This window comes from Dendronephthya gigantea, unplaced genomic scaffold (assembly GCF_004324835.1).
Source record: "Dendronephthya gigantea isolate DGI-Jeju-01 unplaced genomic scaffold, DenGig_1.0 000219F, whole genome shotgun sequence".
Lineage (NCBI taxonomy): Eukaryota > Metazoa > Cnidaria > Anthozoa > Malacalcyonacea > Nephtheidae > Dendronephthya > Dendronephthya gigantea.
The window spans coordinates 117,808-133,900 of NW_021163229.1; the positions used below are offsets into that span (position 1 = coordinate 117,808).

At 39.6% G+C, this 16,093-nt stretch overlaps 1 protein-coding gene and 13 non-coding genes across 14 annotated transcripts in view; all 14 read left to right on the forward strand.

Annotated features, from left to right (window-relative positions):
- Positions 1–16,093, forward strand: part of LOC114539808 — a 247,148-nt gene that overhangs the window by 98,012 nt on the left and 133,043 nt on the right. The gene's annotated exons all lie outside the window — the stretch shown is intronic.
- Positions 1,106–1,177, forward strand: Trnap-ugg. The gene has a single exon. It is a non-coding gene; the product is annotated as a tRNA-Pro (tRNA).
- Positions 9,567–9,638, forward strand: Trnat-cgu. The gene has a single exon. It is a non-coding gene; the product is annotated as a tRNA-Thr (tRNA).
- Trnat-agu lies at positions 9,794–9,866 on the forward strand. Its single transcript has one exon. It is a non-coding gene; the product is annotated as a tRNA-Thr (tRNA).
- Positions 10,434–10,505, forward strand: Trnap-agg. The gene has a single exon. It is a non-coding gene; the product is annotated as a tRNA-Pro (tRNA).
- On the forward strand, positions 11,449–11,530 carry Trnas-uga. The gene has a single exon. It is a non-coding gene; the product is annotated as a tRNA-Ser (tRNA).
- Positions 11,960–12,031, forward strand: Trnap-ugg. The gene has a single exon. It is a non-coding gene; the product is annotated as a tRNA-Pro (tRNA).
- Trnat-cgu lies at positions 12,546–12,618 on the forward strand. Its single transcript has one exon. It is a non-coding gene; the product is annotated as a tRNA-Thr (tRNA).
- On the forward strand, positions 12,775–12,847 carry Trnat-agu. Its single transcript has one exon. It is a non-coding gene; the product is annotated as a tRNA-Thr (tRNA).
- On the forward strand, positions 13,583–13,664 carry Trnas-uga. Its single transcript has one exon. It is a non-coding gene; the product is annotated as a tRNA-Ser (tRNA).
- Trnap-ugg lies at positions 14,094–14,165 on the forward strand. Its single transcript has one exon. It is a non-coding gene; the product is annotated as a tRNA-Pro (tRNA).
- On the forward strand, positions 14,679–14,751 carry Trnat-cgu. The gene has a single exon. It is a non-coding gene; the product is annotated as a tRNA-Thr (tRNA).
- Positions 14,908–14,980, forward strand: Trnat-agu. Its single transcript has one exon. It is a non-coding gene; the product is annotated as a tRNA-Thr (tRNA).
- Positions 15,715–15,796, forward strand: Trnas-uga. Its single transcript has one exon. It is a non-coding gene; the product is annotated as a tRNA-Ser (tRNA).

A 16,093-nucleotide genomic window follows, 5' to 3' on the forward strand; every position in this document is an offset into this window, starting at 1 on the left:
CTCCCAAGAGATGTGGTGCACAGCTTTCGCTAATTTCCCAATGCGCGATTCGATTTCGCTCGCATGATACGGCAATTTCTCCAAGAGGAACAAATAAAGCGTTCTTTTCATGCTGTTCGATTAAGTTTAGATTGAATTGGGGTAAGAATATATTTAATACATGTAGATTCTGGTCCTATTTTAATAATATCGCTGCTATTTCGCCGTTTAACAAGATGATGTGGTCGTGTATGGGCGCGTTGACACGTCGCGTTGTTTTCACAGGATCGAAGATTTAATATAACTATATAACCGCAAATTCGAAGCGACGGTTTATTTACATTTTTGAACAATTGAACTTCTATACTGCGATGTGCTTCTGAATTTCGCGATCGAACATTTAGGTTCGCAAGGCATCTATTAATGCGAATATGTATGCGAAACAATACGCGAACTGTATTGTTTATGTTCAGAAGCTCTATATTGAAGACTGGAACGTGCGCCGGAGTTAACGCCAGAACGGCGTCTTGTTTGAAATAAAAAAGCGTGTAATATCTTATGCTGTAGAGAACAACTAATAAAAATAAAAACTTAACGTCCCGGACCAAAACTGCTAAAGCTCGAAATCAGAATTAGCAGCCATTGATTGCAGTTGAATTGCTGTCTCGGATATGCTGCTGAATGCTGTGATGCACAATGACTGATGCATGATCTATTTACACGCCCTGTGAACTGCCTGATTTCTATCAATAATCAATTCCTATGATAAAAGCTTCCGCCAACCGTCACAGCGAGTTCCACGAGAAACTTTGCTTTTTTTTCAGTCTTTCTAATACTTGATGTGAAATGGTTAATATTATACCCTTTTAACGCAAATTTATGCATTCCCATTCGGTTACTAAAAAATAATGTAAATAAACATGGTGATTGGACTAAAACGTAATTACCTCTTGTCAAAGGGACCTCTATTCAGAAATTATTGCTCTTTTATAGGCTTGTTTTCAACAGCAAAATGGGATGTTTTCCGCACGAATTAACGGAAATCTCTTGAACCTTAGTTTTTCATGTAATATACCGGATTTTTTTAAAATTTTACCGAAAGATAATGAACTATTTCCCCAGGTGTGGCTTGCTGGTCTAGTGGTATGATTCTCGCTTTGGGTGCGAGAGGTCACGGGTTCGATTCCCGTGCAAGCCGGGATCACCCTCATACCTTGAAATTTTTGCGCGATTGAGTTTCTTTCTTAGCTTTTAAGGAAAAAAGCAGTGTTGAACTCAAGTTGCAATCTCCTGATAAAACTGTAGAGTATAATATATATGACGGAAAGGATTTGATAACTTTGTTTTATTTCGTGGATTAGATCGATAGAAATGGTACAAACGTGAAACATGTAAACTAGAATTCTATTGTCGTTAGCGGAACACATGTTCTCCACTTTGCGCGCATGCGCTAAGAGTACTGAACTATATATGTGTCACTGGAATGTTCACATATCTTCTACATCCTCCGGGGGACGGCGTAAGATCTTTGTCCATTCTGAAATTCTATTGACTGCTTTCGTAGCAGAATTTCTCACTGGTCTTTTGTAACCGGTATCTCTCGTTCTGTTGAATAGTTGACGAGGTTTTCTTGGTCATTATGGTTGGTTGTCTCCTTTCCCTCATCTTCATTTGTTGACAATTCCAACGGATATAATTTGCAAATCGGTCTGTTCGTATATCCTGTGCTTGTTCGAATACTTGCCGCTCGGACCAATTCATCACCTCCTCGAATTAGATCTTCAACAACCGCTAGTCTCCAAGTAGATCTCAGATTCTCATCGTGAACTAGAACTACGTCTCCCTTCCTGATAATCTCCTTATTGTCCCCACTAGAACGGTGGAATTCCCGTAGCGACGTTAAATATTCATGTTTCCATCTTTTCCAGAACTGTTGTAGCAGGATAGCTTGTAGTTTCACTCGACGTCGAATATTTGTCTCGCTTCCATAATCTGGGTCTGATAGTTCATCAGCAGAGATTGGTGTGTCAAACGGTAATGACGTGATTCTTCTTCCGTACAACAAGTGCGATGGCGTTAATGGCTCTTCATCGTTTATATCACTTGACACAAACGTAATTGGACGATCATTTAGGATGGCTTCTACCTCGACGATGAGGGTCTGGAGTTCTTCAAGTGTTATCGATGCTCTACCTAGTGTCTTCTTTAATGCCGTCTTTGTTAAACCGACTAGGCGCTCCCAAAAGCCGCCGTACCAGGGCGCACGCTTTGGTATAAATTTCCAGTCGACGCCTTGTCTGCTGAAGGCTTCTTTGAGTGACGGAGATTCAAATAATTCCTTCAGGGTTTGTGCCGAGGCTATGTAGGTGGAAGCATTATCTGAAATCATGGTGAAAGGAAGAGACTTCCGACTTGAAAAACGGCGAAAGGCTAAAAGAAACTTCTCCTTCGATAAATCTGTGACAATTTCTAGATGAACACTTCTTGTTACGGCACACGTAAACAGGCATACGTAGGTCTTTGTTTCTCCAAGTTGGCTTCTGACGTAGAGAGGTCCGGCGAAGTCCACTCCTGTCACGGTGAATGGTGGTCTTTCTTCGACTCTGATTTTTGGTAGAGGTGCGGGGTCTGGGGTCTTAAATGGCGTACCGGTAACTTTCCGACAGGTGAAACAGCGTCGAAGTAACTTCCTTACATATTGACGTATGGAGGTTATCCAGTAGCTTTGTCGAAGTGCAGTGACGGTGGCATTGATTCCAGAGTGTAATTGTTTATGATGGGTGTCTTGCACGATCAGTTCAGTGAGTCTATCGTTTTTTGGGAGTAGGTATGGAAATCTGGCGAGTTCGCTAAGTGGCGCATTATGTATCCTCCCGCCGCAACGAAGAAATCCGTCTTGGTCTAAGAATAGTCGAAGCTGTCGTACTAAGGGAAGACGAACATGGGAGGATGACGGGGATGTGAGATAGGCGATTTCGTTGCTGCAGTGCACAGTCTGGCAATTTTTGATCCACACTTTCAATGCTGTTTGTCTTTCAGCTGTGGAGATTGGCCCTGCGATTCTTGACTTACGAATATTCTGAAGAAAGCGATAGACATAGGTAGTGACAGACAGTAGTTTTCCTAATGAACTGTACCGAGCTGTGTCAATGACGATGTGAATTCCCGACTTTGTGTCTTCTGGGTTAGTTTCGCTTGATGTGATTGTAGTTGGTTCTACCGTCTCTTTTTCGAAAAGGGAGGTTTATTATGCGTGAGGGATTCCAAAGTGGCCATTCTAATTCTTGTAGTAACCATGTCGGTCCCTTTTCCCACAAAGACAATGATTGTAACTGGGATGGTGTGATGCCACGGGTAAGCAAATCAGCTGGGTTTTGATCGGTTTTGCAGTGGTTCCAAGTTGATGTGGGAAACTGGTTTTTCATTTCCTTAATGCGATGCATTATGAACTGTTTTAGTGGTTTGTTGTTATTGAGCCAATGTAGTACTATTTCACTGTCGGTCCAGAGCTTTACCTTTAGGTTGGGATATCTAGAACTAAGGGTACAGGATAGGAAATTAGCTAGTCGTGTTCCGATTACGGCCGCCATTAATTCCAACTGGGGATGATGTGCGACCGATTTTGCCATGAGTGACGATTGGTTCTCATTAGTAAGGTATGGGACAGCTCCATAGGCATCGACAAATCCATGGATGTATGTTGTGGACGTTGGGAAGGGAGTTTGGGGAAAGTATTTCCTTGGTATAGAAATGTTGATTGCTTCTTGTTGATCCTTTGTAATGTTTAACCACTTGTTTTTCAGTTCAAGAGGTAATGGTTCATCCCACTCCAGCTCGTTTTGCCACAGTTCTTGGATGAACAGTTTGGCTTTGATGGTCACAGGTAATAGGAAGCCTAGAGGGTCGTAGATTTTGGAGGAGATTTGCAATACATGACGTTTAGTGATAGTTGAGGGTGGTGTGTAGCCTGGGGTTGATGGGAAGGCTAGAGTATCTGTCGATGGGTTCCATTTTAAACTGAGGATGTTGACTATGGGTTTTGGATAAGCTGTTCCGTCCTTTACAGCTATTTCTTGGAGCGAAGGACTGTTTGTTGTCCAAGAGTGGAGATTGAAGTGTGCATCGTGCATGATAGATCGGGCTTCGTTGTAGTATTGGATACTTCTCGTTTCTTGGTCACAGCCAGAGATAATGTTGTCGACATAAATATTGTCCCTTATGTTTTAAGCTGTGGGTAGATCGTAGTTTTCTAGGTGGGAACGAAGGGTAGCATTCAACATAAAGGGGGAGCTTGTTGATCCAAAAAGGACGGTTTTGAAGCGGAAGGTGTCAAATTTGCTCTCTGGGTTTGTAGGGTCTGACAGCCAAAGAAATCTAGTGAAGTCTCGATCACTTTCATCGAGTCCAACATGGAGGAAGGCTTTCTCAATGTCGGCGGATAGGCCATAGGTGAATGAGCGGAACCGTAGTAAAATAGCACACATGTCATTTAAGAACTGTGGGCCAGTGAGGACAGTCATTCAAACTAGGAGAATTCGGTGATGAGTGAAAGCTGCAGTCGAAGACAACTCTGACTGGTGTTGTTGTCGATTCCTTCTGGATGGGGTGGTGTGGAATGTAATGTGTTTTATCAGTTGGTTTGGTTTCTTCAACCTTTTCAATGAATCCTCGTTTGGTTTGCTCTTTGATAATGTCCCCGTACTGTTTCAGAAGGTCAGGGGTAAACGTATCATTGCTCGGGTGCGACGCTCACATGCCAAGTAATTGTCTGGGAGTGCTGGTATATCATCTTTCCATGGGAATTTAGCTGTATAACTGCCATTTGGGTTTCTGGTAATGGAGGTGTCAATGTAGTTTCCCAGGAAATCTCCTTGGTTTTCGGTGTGGGAGGGTGGAGTAATGCCGATCGACTCGAGGGACCAAAACTTTTCTAGGTCAAATTCTGTTTGCTTGGTAGATTTGATTGCTTGTAACAAATTTACAAGTGTAGTGGGAGGTCGGAAGGGTGATGGTAATGGCCCAGAAAGGAGATAGCCGAGTTTGGACGCAACAGCAGTGGGGCCCTGGCCGCGAATCACTTTGTCTTCTATAATATCCCAATAATGGTCAGCTCCAATAAGTAATGATACGCGAAAGTCCTCTTGAGTTGTTATAGGATGTGCTAGGGTTAGATCCTTCAGATGTGGCATGTCGGTTATGTGCTGGCGAATTGGGATCTGGAGGGGTGTTGCTATCTCATCAACTACAAGAACTTCCAATGGAATTTGTTGTCCAGTACGAGTAATGATAAAAACCGTGGTCAATGGGAGGTGACGTCTAGATGGGGTTTGGGCACCAAAGGCTGATAGTGAAATTTCCTCTGTTTGGGTTGGCAAAACTCCGAGTTGCTTCGTTAGATCGGTGGTAATAAAGGACCGTTGAGCTCCTTCATCAAGAAGGATATTGGCGTCACATGTTAGTTGCCCTGTGCTGACAGTTGCAATTGCTGTTTTTAGGAGGGAAACATGCCGTACTGTTGCGGAATGGGTGGATGGGACAAGGGTTGCATGGGTAGATGTTGATTGTTGTGTATTTGCCATAGAGGAAAGAACCTGAGGATTGCTTTGTGTGTTTTGAGGAGTAGGGAGGGAAGGTTGGGGTTGAAATGTAGGGGGAGGAGGTGGTGGTTGGGGTGTAAATGTAGGGGGAGGAGGTGGTGCTGTTGATTGGGGACATAGGGTAGTATGGTGTTTACTCTTACATTTCAGACAACGGAATTTTGATTGGCAGTTAGATGATTTGTGATTTCCCACAGGGCCTTTTTTAAGAAATTTCGAGTGGGTGGGCCATTGGCAAAAAAGGGCTTCCCCACTAGCGGAAAGAAGTAGGAATGTCGATCATGGCCGAAAGCTAGGGGGCACCCGGGAGATTTTTGAAATCAGTATAGTCAAGAAAAGCCCATTTCTTATATTCTGAGCCTTCAAATTTATTCTAAAAACTGTATTTGTATCTCAGATAAAAATATGGAAAACGCACAAAAAATAGAAAGTTAACTTACGTCTTACCAAAAATAAGGGAGTAATGGAGTGTATATTTGACAGTTTAGTGTACTTTCCAGTCTGAAGAAGATTTTCTTTTAACTGTATAATCTCTGTACACTCAAATATCCATGTATATTTGTAAAGGTAAAGATGCATTTGAAATATTGTACATTACAACAGAAAAATGATTGATCATTGATGAATCTATTTGTCTATTTAAGCCATTTTCGTGCTCGACTGTCTCGACAAATAACATTCGGTTCGTCGAATTACATTCAACAAAGGTTGGGTTACAGAATACAAGAGTGCTAATAGTAATACACTGTCGCAGAGCTAAATTATTCAATATTCTTCATTTTTTGTTAATATCTTTTATAAAGGGGATTTTCACTGGGGGGGCCAAAATAGTGAACTGGGGGGCCAACATTGAGGGTGGGGGGGCCTTGGCCCCCCCAGTATATATGTTAAAAAAGGCCCTGATTTCCCAGGCAATTGAAACACAGTTTTTCCCTTTTTACTATTGACCATCTCTCTTGACAATCCTTTACAACATTACAGTTGTGGGTAGGGTGTGGTCCTTTGCAGTAGGCACATCGTTTTATGACATTTCCTGGCTTGTGCTTGGTGGTATAATGCTGGTTCCCTTGTGTTTGTGTTAGAAATGAACCCGCTGTTGTGTGTTTAGGTGATGGTAGTTTGGCTTGCATGAGGCTGGAATGAGCACCAGCTTCTAGAATTCTTATTTCTTTACGAATAGATTCTCTTAGTTGTGTAAATTTCCATTCATGACTGTCATGGTCGCGGACCAAGTTTGTTCGGACTTGCTGTGGCAATTTCCCTAGAATGATTGAGACTAGGAGGTCTCCATAATTGCTGTGGGATTTTCCAAGAGATTCCAAACCCCTGATGTGGTTCTCCATTGTGTCATAGAATAGTTGTAAACTTCCTAGTTCATAGTTGGGGTTTGGCAATTCAAGTAAACAGTGCATGTGCGCATTAATCACTTTGGTTGGGTCACCGAATCTTTCCTTTAGGAGTTGGACAGCTTTGGTATAGTTGTGATTTGTAAGGGGAAACCCTGTAATAGCTCTTGATGCATCCCCCACCAGTTGGGCCTTAAGATAACTAAACTTTTGTACATCCCCTAGGGTTGGATTGGTGTGGACTGTGGCTTCAAATGAGTCCCAGAATGTAAACCACTGTAGTGGGTTCCCAGAAAATGTTGGAAGGTTTAATTTTGGTAAACGACTATTTTGATTGAGAGGGCTAGGGTGATGGGGGGTAGTTGATGGTGGGGTTGTTGGAAGTACTGGTGTAACAACTGGGGTTTCTATTTGTAATTGAGTCTCTGTAGGAGGGGGGACAGTCTCTTGTTGAGCAATCTCATTAGGGGTCCCCGAGTGTGTTTGATCATTTGTGTTGACGGATGTTGAGGAGGTTTGATCTCTTGCATTTTCTACGACTACTTGAGGTACTTCAGAGGGAGGGTTACTCGGAGACAACTTAGTTGATTGAAAGCGTTCAATAGTGCTACTTATCTGTGCTATTGTCTCGTCAATTTCTTCTTTGATGTCTTCAGATTGGAATATTTCTTTCTCGAGTTCTTTCGGTTCTTCGACCAACGCTACGATTTTTCGTCCAGTTCTTCCAGAATCGACCTTTTCCGAGTCAATTGATCAATGATTCGCTTTATCGATGTAATATCACTGTCCGTTAGAGAATCCTCTTTCGTTAGAATATTTGCCGCCTTCTTGATTGTTTGTGTCAAATGGGCTCGATAGCCCGCTCGTGATGCTTGCAATTTTTGTAGATTTTCCGCCATAATCCTGGTCACGGCACCAAATTATGTAGAGTATAATATATATGACGGAAAGGATTTGATAACTTTGTTTTATTTCGTGGATTAGATCGATAGAAATAGTACAAACGTGAAACATGTAAACTAGAATTCTATTGTCGTTAGCGGAACACATGTTCTCCACTTTGCGCGCATGCGCTAAGAGTACTGAACTATATATGTGTCACTGGAATGTTCACATATCTTCGACAAAAACTTTTCCCATGTGAGGAATGTTCCCAGAGACACTGAATGATTCACTTCGTTTTGTTAAACATATTTATAAACATAATAATATACAAAGGTTTTCTTCTGATTTCACTCGCTCGCTCCATGTTCAAAAATGACAAAAGCACATGTTATTGTTCTCTTCCATGAATTAACATAATTTCACTATAAATGTCAATCCCAGCTCCCGCGCTGTCTCACAGTTTCTAACACCCTCCACCCATTACAGTGTCCTGGCTGACAGCTTTGATGTCACTCATCGTCCTTCGTTTCATTCCTTCTTCTTCGTTCATTACAATTCCGACTATACGATTTCTTGCCGTTACTTTCGCTGCTCTCGAAGGTCTCTCACTAGCGCCTTGCTTATCGTTATTTCCCTCATTAGGAGTTGCTAAACTGGATTTCATTATCCCGACAAGCCTCTCGAAGAAGCTACCCCACCAGGGGGCTCTAGACAAATTAAATTGCCAAGTTATCCTCTTTGTCGTTAGGTAGTTAAACAAGTCCGTATCCTTAGTAAGACTGTCTAGCCACTGTTTGGTCGCTTTTAAGGTTAACGCATTATCACTCACGATCTTGTTTGGTGTACCGCAACTAGCAACGAACTCTTTAAACCCTTTCTTGAATTCGTCAGCGTCCACGCTCTTGCTCAACTTCAGATGAACGGCTCTTGTCGTAGAGCAGGTGTAAAGAGCAACGTAAGCCTTGCTCGTTGACTTTCGGTTATCTCTGTAGAGAAGGGGGCCAGCAAAGTCCATCATATACAAGTACTGAACATCAGGAAAATGAATTCGTGCGACTTTTTTATAGTGCGTGGCACATTTTTCATAACTCAAGAATAATTTGTAACTCAAAAATAACACTGTAACTTTTTCAATTATCATATCACCGTATGAATACCATTGCCATCGTCTACAGGATAATCTCATTAATGGTGTTTGTGAAAGCTACTGAATTGATCGACCAAACTTTAACACTAATATTTTCCCTTTTAGTTTTAGCTTGGCAGGAATAACTATTTTTCGCCGATGATTCATTTTACCTTTTTCAAAAGTATTACGGGTTTGCCTTATTAGCTCAGTGGCTTTTCCCATGCAGCATCAATCCTATCAATATACATGCAAAAAGGAGATCTAGTATGCATAAATGTAGACGTTGTAGGCATGTCAACAATGAAGACTTGTCAATAATCATAATTATACAAGAACTGAACATAAGGAAAATGAATTCGTGTGACTTTTTTATAGTGCGTGGCACATTTTTCATAACCCAAGAATAATTTGTAACTAAAAAATAACACTGTAACATTTTCAACTATCATATCACCGTATGATTACCATTGCCATCGTCTACAGAATAATCTCATTAACTGTGTTAGTGAAAGCTACTGAATTGATCGACCAAACTTTAACACTAATATTTTCCCTTTTAGTTTTAGCTTGGCAGGAATAACTATTTTTCGCCGATGATTCATTTTACTTTTTCAAAAGTATTACGGGTTTGCCTTATTAGCTCAGTGGTTAGAGCACTGGTCTCGTAAACCAGGGTCCGGAGTTCAACTCTCTGATAAGGCTTGATTTTTTTAACTGTGTATGGTAAGGGTGAGTAAAAGACTTAAATATTTGTGATCATTACGCATTTAATAATCGCCGTGAAAAAATTTACCTGCAAAATACGTTTTTTGAAAAATTTGTTTACATTTCTATTTGCACAAGCTTTTTTTCTGGGTGCCTCCTTAGCTCAGTGGTTAGAGCACTAGTCTAGTGAACCAGGGGTCCAGAGTTCAAATCTCTGAGGAGGCTTTCCACATTTTCCACTTAAACTTAATAAATATCTACGAACATGAACGAGTGTTTTGACCGGCTTCTTGTATATAACGATACTGAACAAAGTTTCATGACTTAATCTTTATAAATCAATATCTATAATAATTCATTGTGTTTTATTGTGTTCTATTGTAATCATCAACCAATAGCAAAGCTTGTTCATATAGGTAACGTACCTACACCTTAAACTTGGGCATGGTAAATAATGAAACTTCTTGTGTAGCCTCAAAGTTCAGCTCCGTGGTAAAAATGTTTAGAACTGAATGAAATTAATTCCGTTGTTCTAGATTCTAGGGTTAAAACCTAGTTTGTTATCGTGTTTAAAAATAACTCGTCTTTTTTCTACCATTGCTCCTGTTTGTCTGCTCTCGGTACTAACAATGATTTAAGATACCTACAAGTCTTTTTTCACTAAGAGTAACTTGGCTTGTAATAAATATGACATGAAAAGATTTTTATATTTTCCATGCATGCATGCTATACATCGTCTTTATTGTGAGCGTTGAAATATGCGAAAAAGAAAACTTCCCGTGTTCTGCACTTGGCTTGCTGGTCTAGTGGTATGATTCTCGCTTAGGGTGCGAGAGGTCACGGGTTCGATTCCCGTGCAAGCTAAGTTCGCCTCTCTTGCTTGAACTGAAGAGAACGGCCCTTGACAACAATTCGCTGATGGTCTAATTATGTTGTATTTTCTTGAGAAAAAAATGTGGTACGTGTTCTCGTTCAAACATTAGATGCACTCTCTCAACTTAATCTACGTATCAACCTCATACAAAGATTGTGCGCTAGGATTTTGCATCAATGTAATTATATAGACAGTGTCCACGCATGTTTTTTACACGTGCATGCCTCTTTAGCTCAGTAGTTAGAGCACTAGCCTTGTAAACGAGGGGCCCAGAGTTCGAAATTTTGACGAGGCTCTTCACATTTTCCACCTAAACTCAATAAGTATTTGATTTTTATACTAATTCATTGTATTTTATTGTGTTCTATTGTTATCATCAACCAAGAGCAAAGCTTGTTCATATAGGTAACGTACCTAACCCTTACACTTGGGCATGGTAAATAATGAAACTTCTTGTGTAGGCTCATCTTATATAAGTTCTAATTTGAAATAAAAAAGCGTGTAATATCTTATACTGTAGAGAACAACTAAAAAAATAAAAACTTAACCCATGACCAAAACTGCTAAGGCTTGAAATCAGAATTAGCAGCCATTGATTGCAGTTGAATTGCTGTCTCGGATATGCTGCTGAATGCTCAATCACTGATGCATGATTATTTACACGCCCTGTGAACCGCCTGCTTTCTATCAATAATCAATTCCTATGATAAAAGCTTCCGCCAACCGTCACAGCGAGTTCCACGAGACCCTTTGCTTTTTTTTCAGTCTTATTATAATTCCAAAATTCTGCTGGCAATTGAAAAGCAGTTGGGAAGGCGTACCAATTCCAGAGAACCTATTAATGTGCCCACGACGTAAAATCAGTGGTAAAATAAACAGGTAAGTTCCAAGCTATCCGTGGTAAAGCAAAATAAGCGACTCCTAAGCAACCATGTAGTCGTGGCCGAGTGGTTAAGGCGACAGACTTGAAATCTGTTGGGATATTCCCGCGCAGGTTCAAATCCTGCCGACTACGACTTTTAATAGTCCGAAAGATGATCATGTAACACGGAGAAGTTGTTTGCCACCAGGTGGAATTTCGTCTTAAAACATACGACATAATATTTTTTTCATTTTTTAAAAAATACCAGTCAGAGCAGTTAAAATTTCTAATACTTGATGTGAAATGGTTAATATTATACCCTTTTAAGGCAAATTTATGCATTCCCATTCGGTTACAAAAAAATAATGTAAATAAACATGGTGATTGGACTAAAACGTAATTACCTCTTGTCAAAGGGACCTCTATTCAGAAATTATTGCTTTTTTATAGGCTTGTTTTCACAGCAAAATGGGATGTTTTCCGCACGAATTAACGGAAGTCTCTTGAACCTTAGTTTTTCATGTAATATACCGGATTTTTTTAAAATTACACCGAAAGATAATGAACTTATTCCCCAGGTGTGGCTTGCTGGTCTAGTGGTATGATTCTCGCTTTGGGTGCGAGAGGTCACGGGTTCGATTCCCGTGCAAGCCCTGATTGCCCTCATAACTTGAAATTTTTGCGCGATTGAGTTTCCTTCTTAGCTTTTAAGAAAAAAGCAGTGTTGAACTCAAGTTGCAATCTCCCGATAAAACTTTTCCCATGCAGCATCAATCCTATCAATATACATGCAAGGAGGAGATCTAGTATGCATAAATGTAGACGTTGTAGGCATGTCAACAATGAAGACCTTGTCAATCATCATATACAAGTACTGAACATCAGGAAAATGAATTCGTGCGACTTTTTTATAGTGCGTGGCACATTTTTCATAACCCAAGAATAATTTGTAACTCAAAAATAACACTGTAACATTTTCAACTATCATATCACCGTATGATTACCATTGCCATCGTTACAGGATAATCTCAGTAACGGTGTTTGTGAAAGCTACAGAATTGATCGACCAAACTTTAACACTAATATTTTTCCTTTTAGTTTTAGCTTGGCAGGAATAACTATTTTTCGCCGATGATTCATTTTACCTTTTTCAAAAGTATTACGGTTTGCCTTATTAGCTCAGTGGTTAGAGCACTGGTCTCGTAAACCAGGGGTCCGGAGTTCAACTCTCTGATAAGGCTTGATTTTTTTAACTGTGTATGGTAAGGGTGAGTAAAAGACTTAAATATTTGTGATCATTACGCATTTAATAATCGCCGTGAAAAAATTTACCTGCAAAATACGTTTTTTGAAACATTTGTTTACATTTCTATTCGCGCAAGGTTTTTTTTCTGGGTGCCTCCTTAGCTCAGTGGTTAGAGCACTGGTCTAGTAAACCAGGGGTCCAGAGTTCGAATCTCTGAGGAGGCTTTCCACATTTTTAACTTAAACTTAATAAGTATCTACGAACATGAACGAGTGTTTTGATCGGCTTCTTGTATATAACGATACTGAACAAAGTTTCATGACTTGTTCTTTATAAATCAGTATCTATAATAATTCATTGGGTTTTATTGACATGTGTTCCATTGTTATCATCAACCAAGAGCAAAGCTTGTTCATATAGGTAACGTATACCTAACCCTTAAACTTGGGCATGGTAAATAATGAAACTTCTTATGTAGGCTCATCTTATATAAGTTCTAATTTGAAATAAAAAGCGTGTAATATCTTATACTTTAGAGAACAACTAATAAAAATAAAAACTTAACCCCATGACCAAAACCGCTAAGGCTCGAAATCAGAATTAGCAGCCATTGATTGCAGTTCAATTGCTGTCTCGGATATGCTGCTGAATGCTGTGATGCACAATCACTGATGCATGATCTATTTACACGCCCTGTGAACTGCCTGATTTCTATCAATAATTAATTCCTATGATAAAAGCTTCCGCCAACCGTCACAGCGAGTTCCCCGAGACCCTTTCTTTTTTCTCAGTCTTATTATAATTCCAAAATTCTGCTGGCAATTGAAAAGCAGTTTGGAAGGCATACCAATTCCAGAGAACCTATTAATGTGCCCACGACGTAAAATCTGTGGTAAAATAAACAGGTAAGTTCCAAGCTATCCGTGGTAAAGCCAAATAAGCGACTCCTAAGCAATTATGTAGTCGTTGCCGAGTGGTTAAGGCGACAGACTTGAAATCTGTTGGGATATTCCCGCGCAGGTTCAAATCCTGCCGACTACGACTCTTAATAGTCCGAAAGATGATCATGTAACACGGAGAAGTTGTTTGCCACCAGGTGGAATTTCGTCTCAAAACATACGACATAATATTTTTTTTCATTTTTTAAAAAATACCAGTCAGAGCAGTTAAAATTTCTAATACTTGATGTGAAATGGTTAATATTATACCCTTTTAACGCAAATTTATGCATTCCCATTCGGTTACAAAAAAATAATGTAAATAAACATGGTGATTGGACTAAAACGTAATTACCTCTTGTCAAAAGGACCTCTATTCAGAAATTATTGCTTTTTTATAGGCTTGTTTTCAACAGCAAAATGGGATGTTTTCCGCACGAATTAACGGAAGTCTCTTGAACCTTAGTTTTTCATGTAATATACCGGATTTTTTTAAAATTACCGAAAGATAATGAACTATTTCCCCAGGTGTGGCTTGCTGGTCTAGTGGTATGATGCTCGCTTTGGGTGCGAGAGGTCACGGGTTCGATTCCCGTGCAAGCCCTGATTCGCCCTCATAACTTAAATTTTTGCGCGATTGAGTTTCTTTATTAGCTTTTAAGAAAGAAAGCAGTGTTGAACTCAAGTTGCAATCTCCCGATAAAACTTTTCCCATGCAGCATCAATCCTATCAATATACATGCAAGGAGGAGATCTAGTATGCATAAATGTAGACGTTGTAAACATGTCAACAATGAAGACCTTGTTGAATCATCATATACAAGTACATCAGGAAAATGAATTCGTGCGACTTTTTTATAGTGCGTGGCACATTTTTCATAACCCAAGAATAATTTGTATTTCAAAAATAACACTGTAACATTTTCAACTATCATATCACCGTATGATTACCATTGCCATCGTCTACAGGATAATCTCAGTAACGGTGTTTGTGAAAGCTACAGAATTGATCGACCAAACTTTAACACTAATATTTTTCCTTTTAGTTTTAGTGTGGCAGGAATAACTATTTTTCGCCGATGATTCATTTTACCTTTTTCAAAAGTATTACGGCTTTGCCTTATTAGCTCAGTGGTTAGAGCACTGGTCTCGTAAACCAGGGGTCCGGAGTTCAACTCTCTGATAAGGCTTGATTTTTTTAACTATGTATGGTAAGGGTGAGTAAAAGACTTAAATATTTGTGATCATTACGCATTTAATAATCGCCGTGAAAAAATTTACCTGCAAAATACGTTTTTTGAAACATTTGTTTACATTTCTATTCGCGCAAGGTTTTTTTTCTGGGTGCCTCCTTAGCTCAGTGGTTAGAGCACTGGTCAAGTAAACCAGGGGTCCAGAGTTCGAATCTCTGAGGAGGCTTTCCACATTTTCAACTTAAACTTAATACGTATCTACGAACATGAACGAGTGTTTTGACCGGCTTCTTGTATATAACGATACTGAACAAAGTTTCATGACTTGTTCTTTATAAATCAATATCTATAATAATTCATTGGGTTTTATTGACATGTGTTCCATTGTTATCATCAACCAAGAGCAAAGCTTGTTCATATAGGTAACGTATACCTAACCCTTAAACTTGGGCATGGTAAATAATGAAACTTCTTATGTAGGCTCATCTTATATAAGTTCTAATTTGAAATAAAAAAGCGTGTAATATCTTATACTGTAGAGAACAGCTAATAAAAATAAAAACTTAACGCCCATGACCAAAACTGCTAAGGCTCGAAATCAGAATTAGCAGCCATTGATTGCAGTTAATTGCTGTCTCGGATATGCTGCTGAATGCTGTGATGCACAATCACTGATGCATGATCTATTTACACGCCCTGTGAACTGCCTGATTTCTATCAATAATTAATTCCTTGATAAAAGCTTCCGCCAACCGTCACAGCGAGTTCCCCGAGACCCTTTCTTTTTTTCAGTCTTATTATAATTCCAAAATTCTGCTGGCAATTGAAAAGCAGTTTGGAAGGCATACCAATTCCAGAGAACCTATTAATGTGCCCACGACGTAAAATCTGTGGTAAAATAAACAGGTAAGTTCCAAGCTATCCGTGGTAAAGCAAAATAAGCGACTCCTAAGCAATTATGTAGTCGTGGCCGAGTGGTTAAGGCGACAGACTTGAAATCTGTTGGGATATTCCCGCGCAGGTTCAAATCCTGCCGACTACGACTCTTAATAGTCCGAAAGATGATCATGTAACACGGAGAATTGTTTGCCACCAGGTGGAATTTCGTTTAAAACATACGACATAATATTTTTTTTCATTTTTTAAAAATACCAGTCAGAGCAGTTAAAATTTCTAATACTTGATGTGAAATGGTTAATATTATACCCTTTTAACGCAAATTTATGCATTCCCATTCGGTTACAAAAAAATAATGTAAATAAACATGGTGATTGGACTAAAACGTAATTACCTCTTGTCAAAGGGACCTCTATTCAGAAATTATTGCTTTTTATAGGCT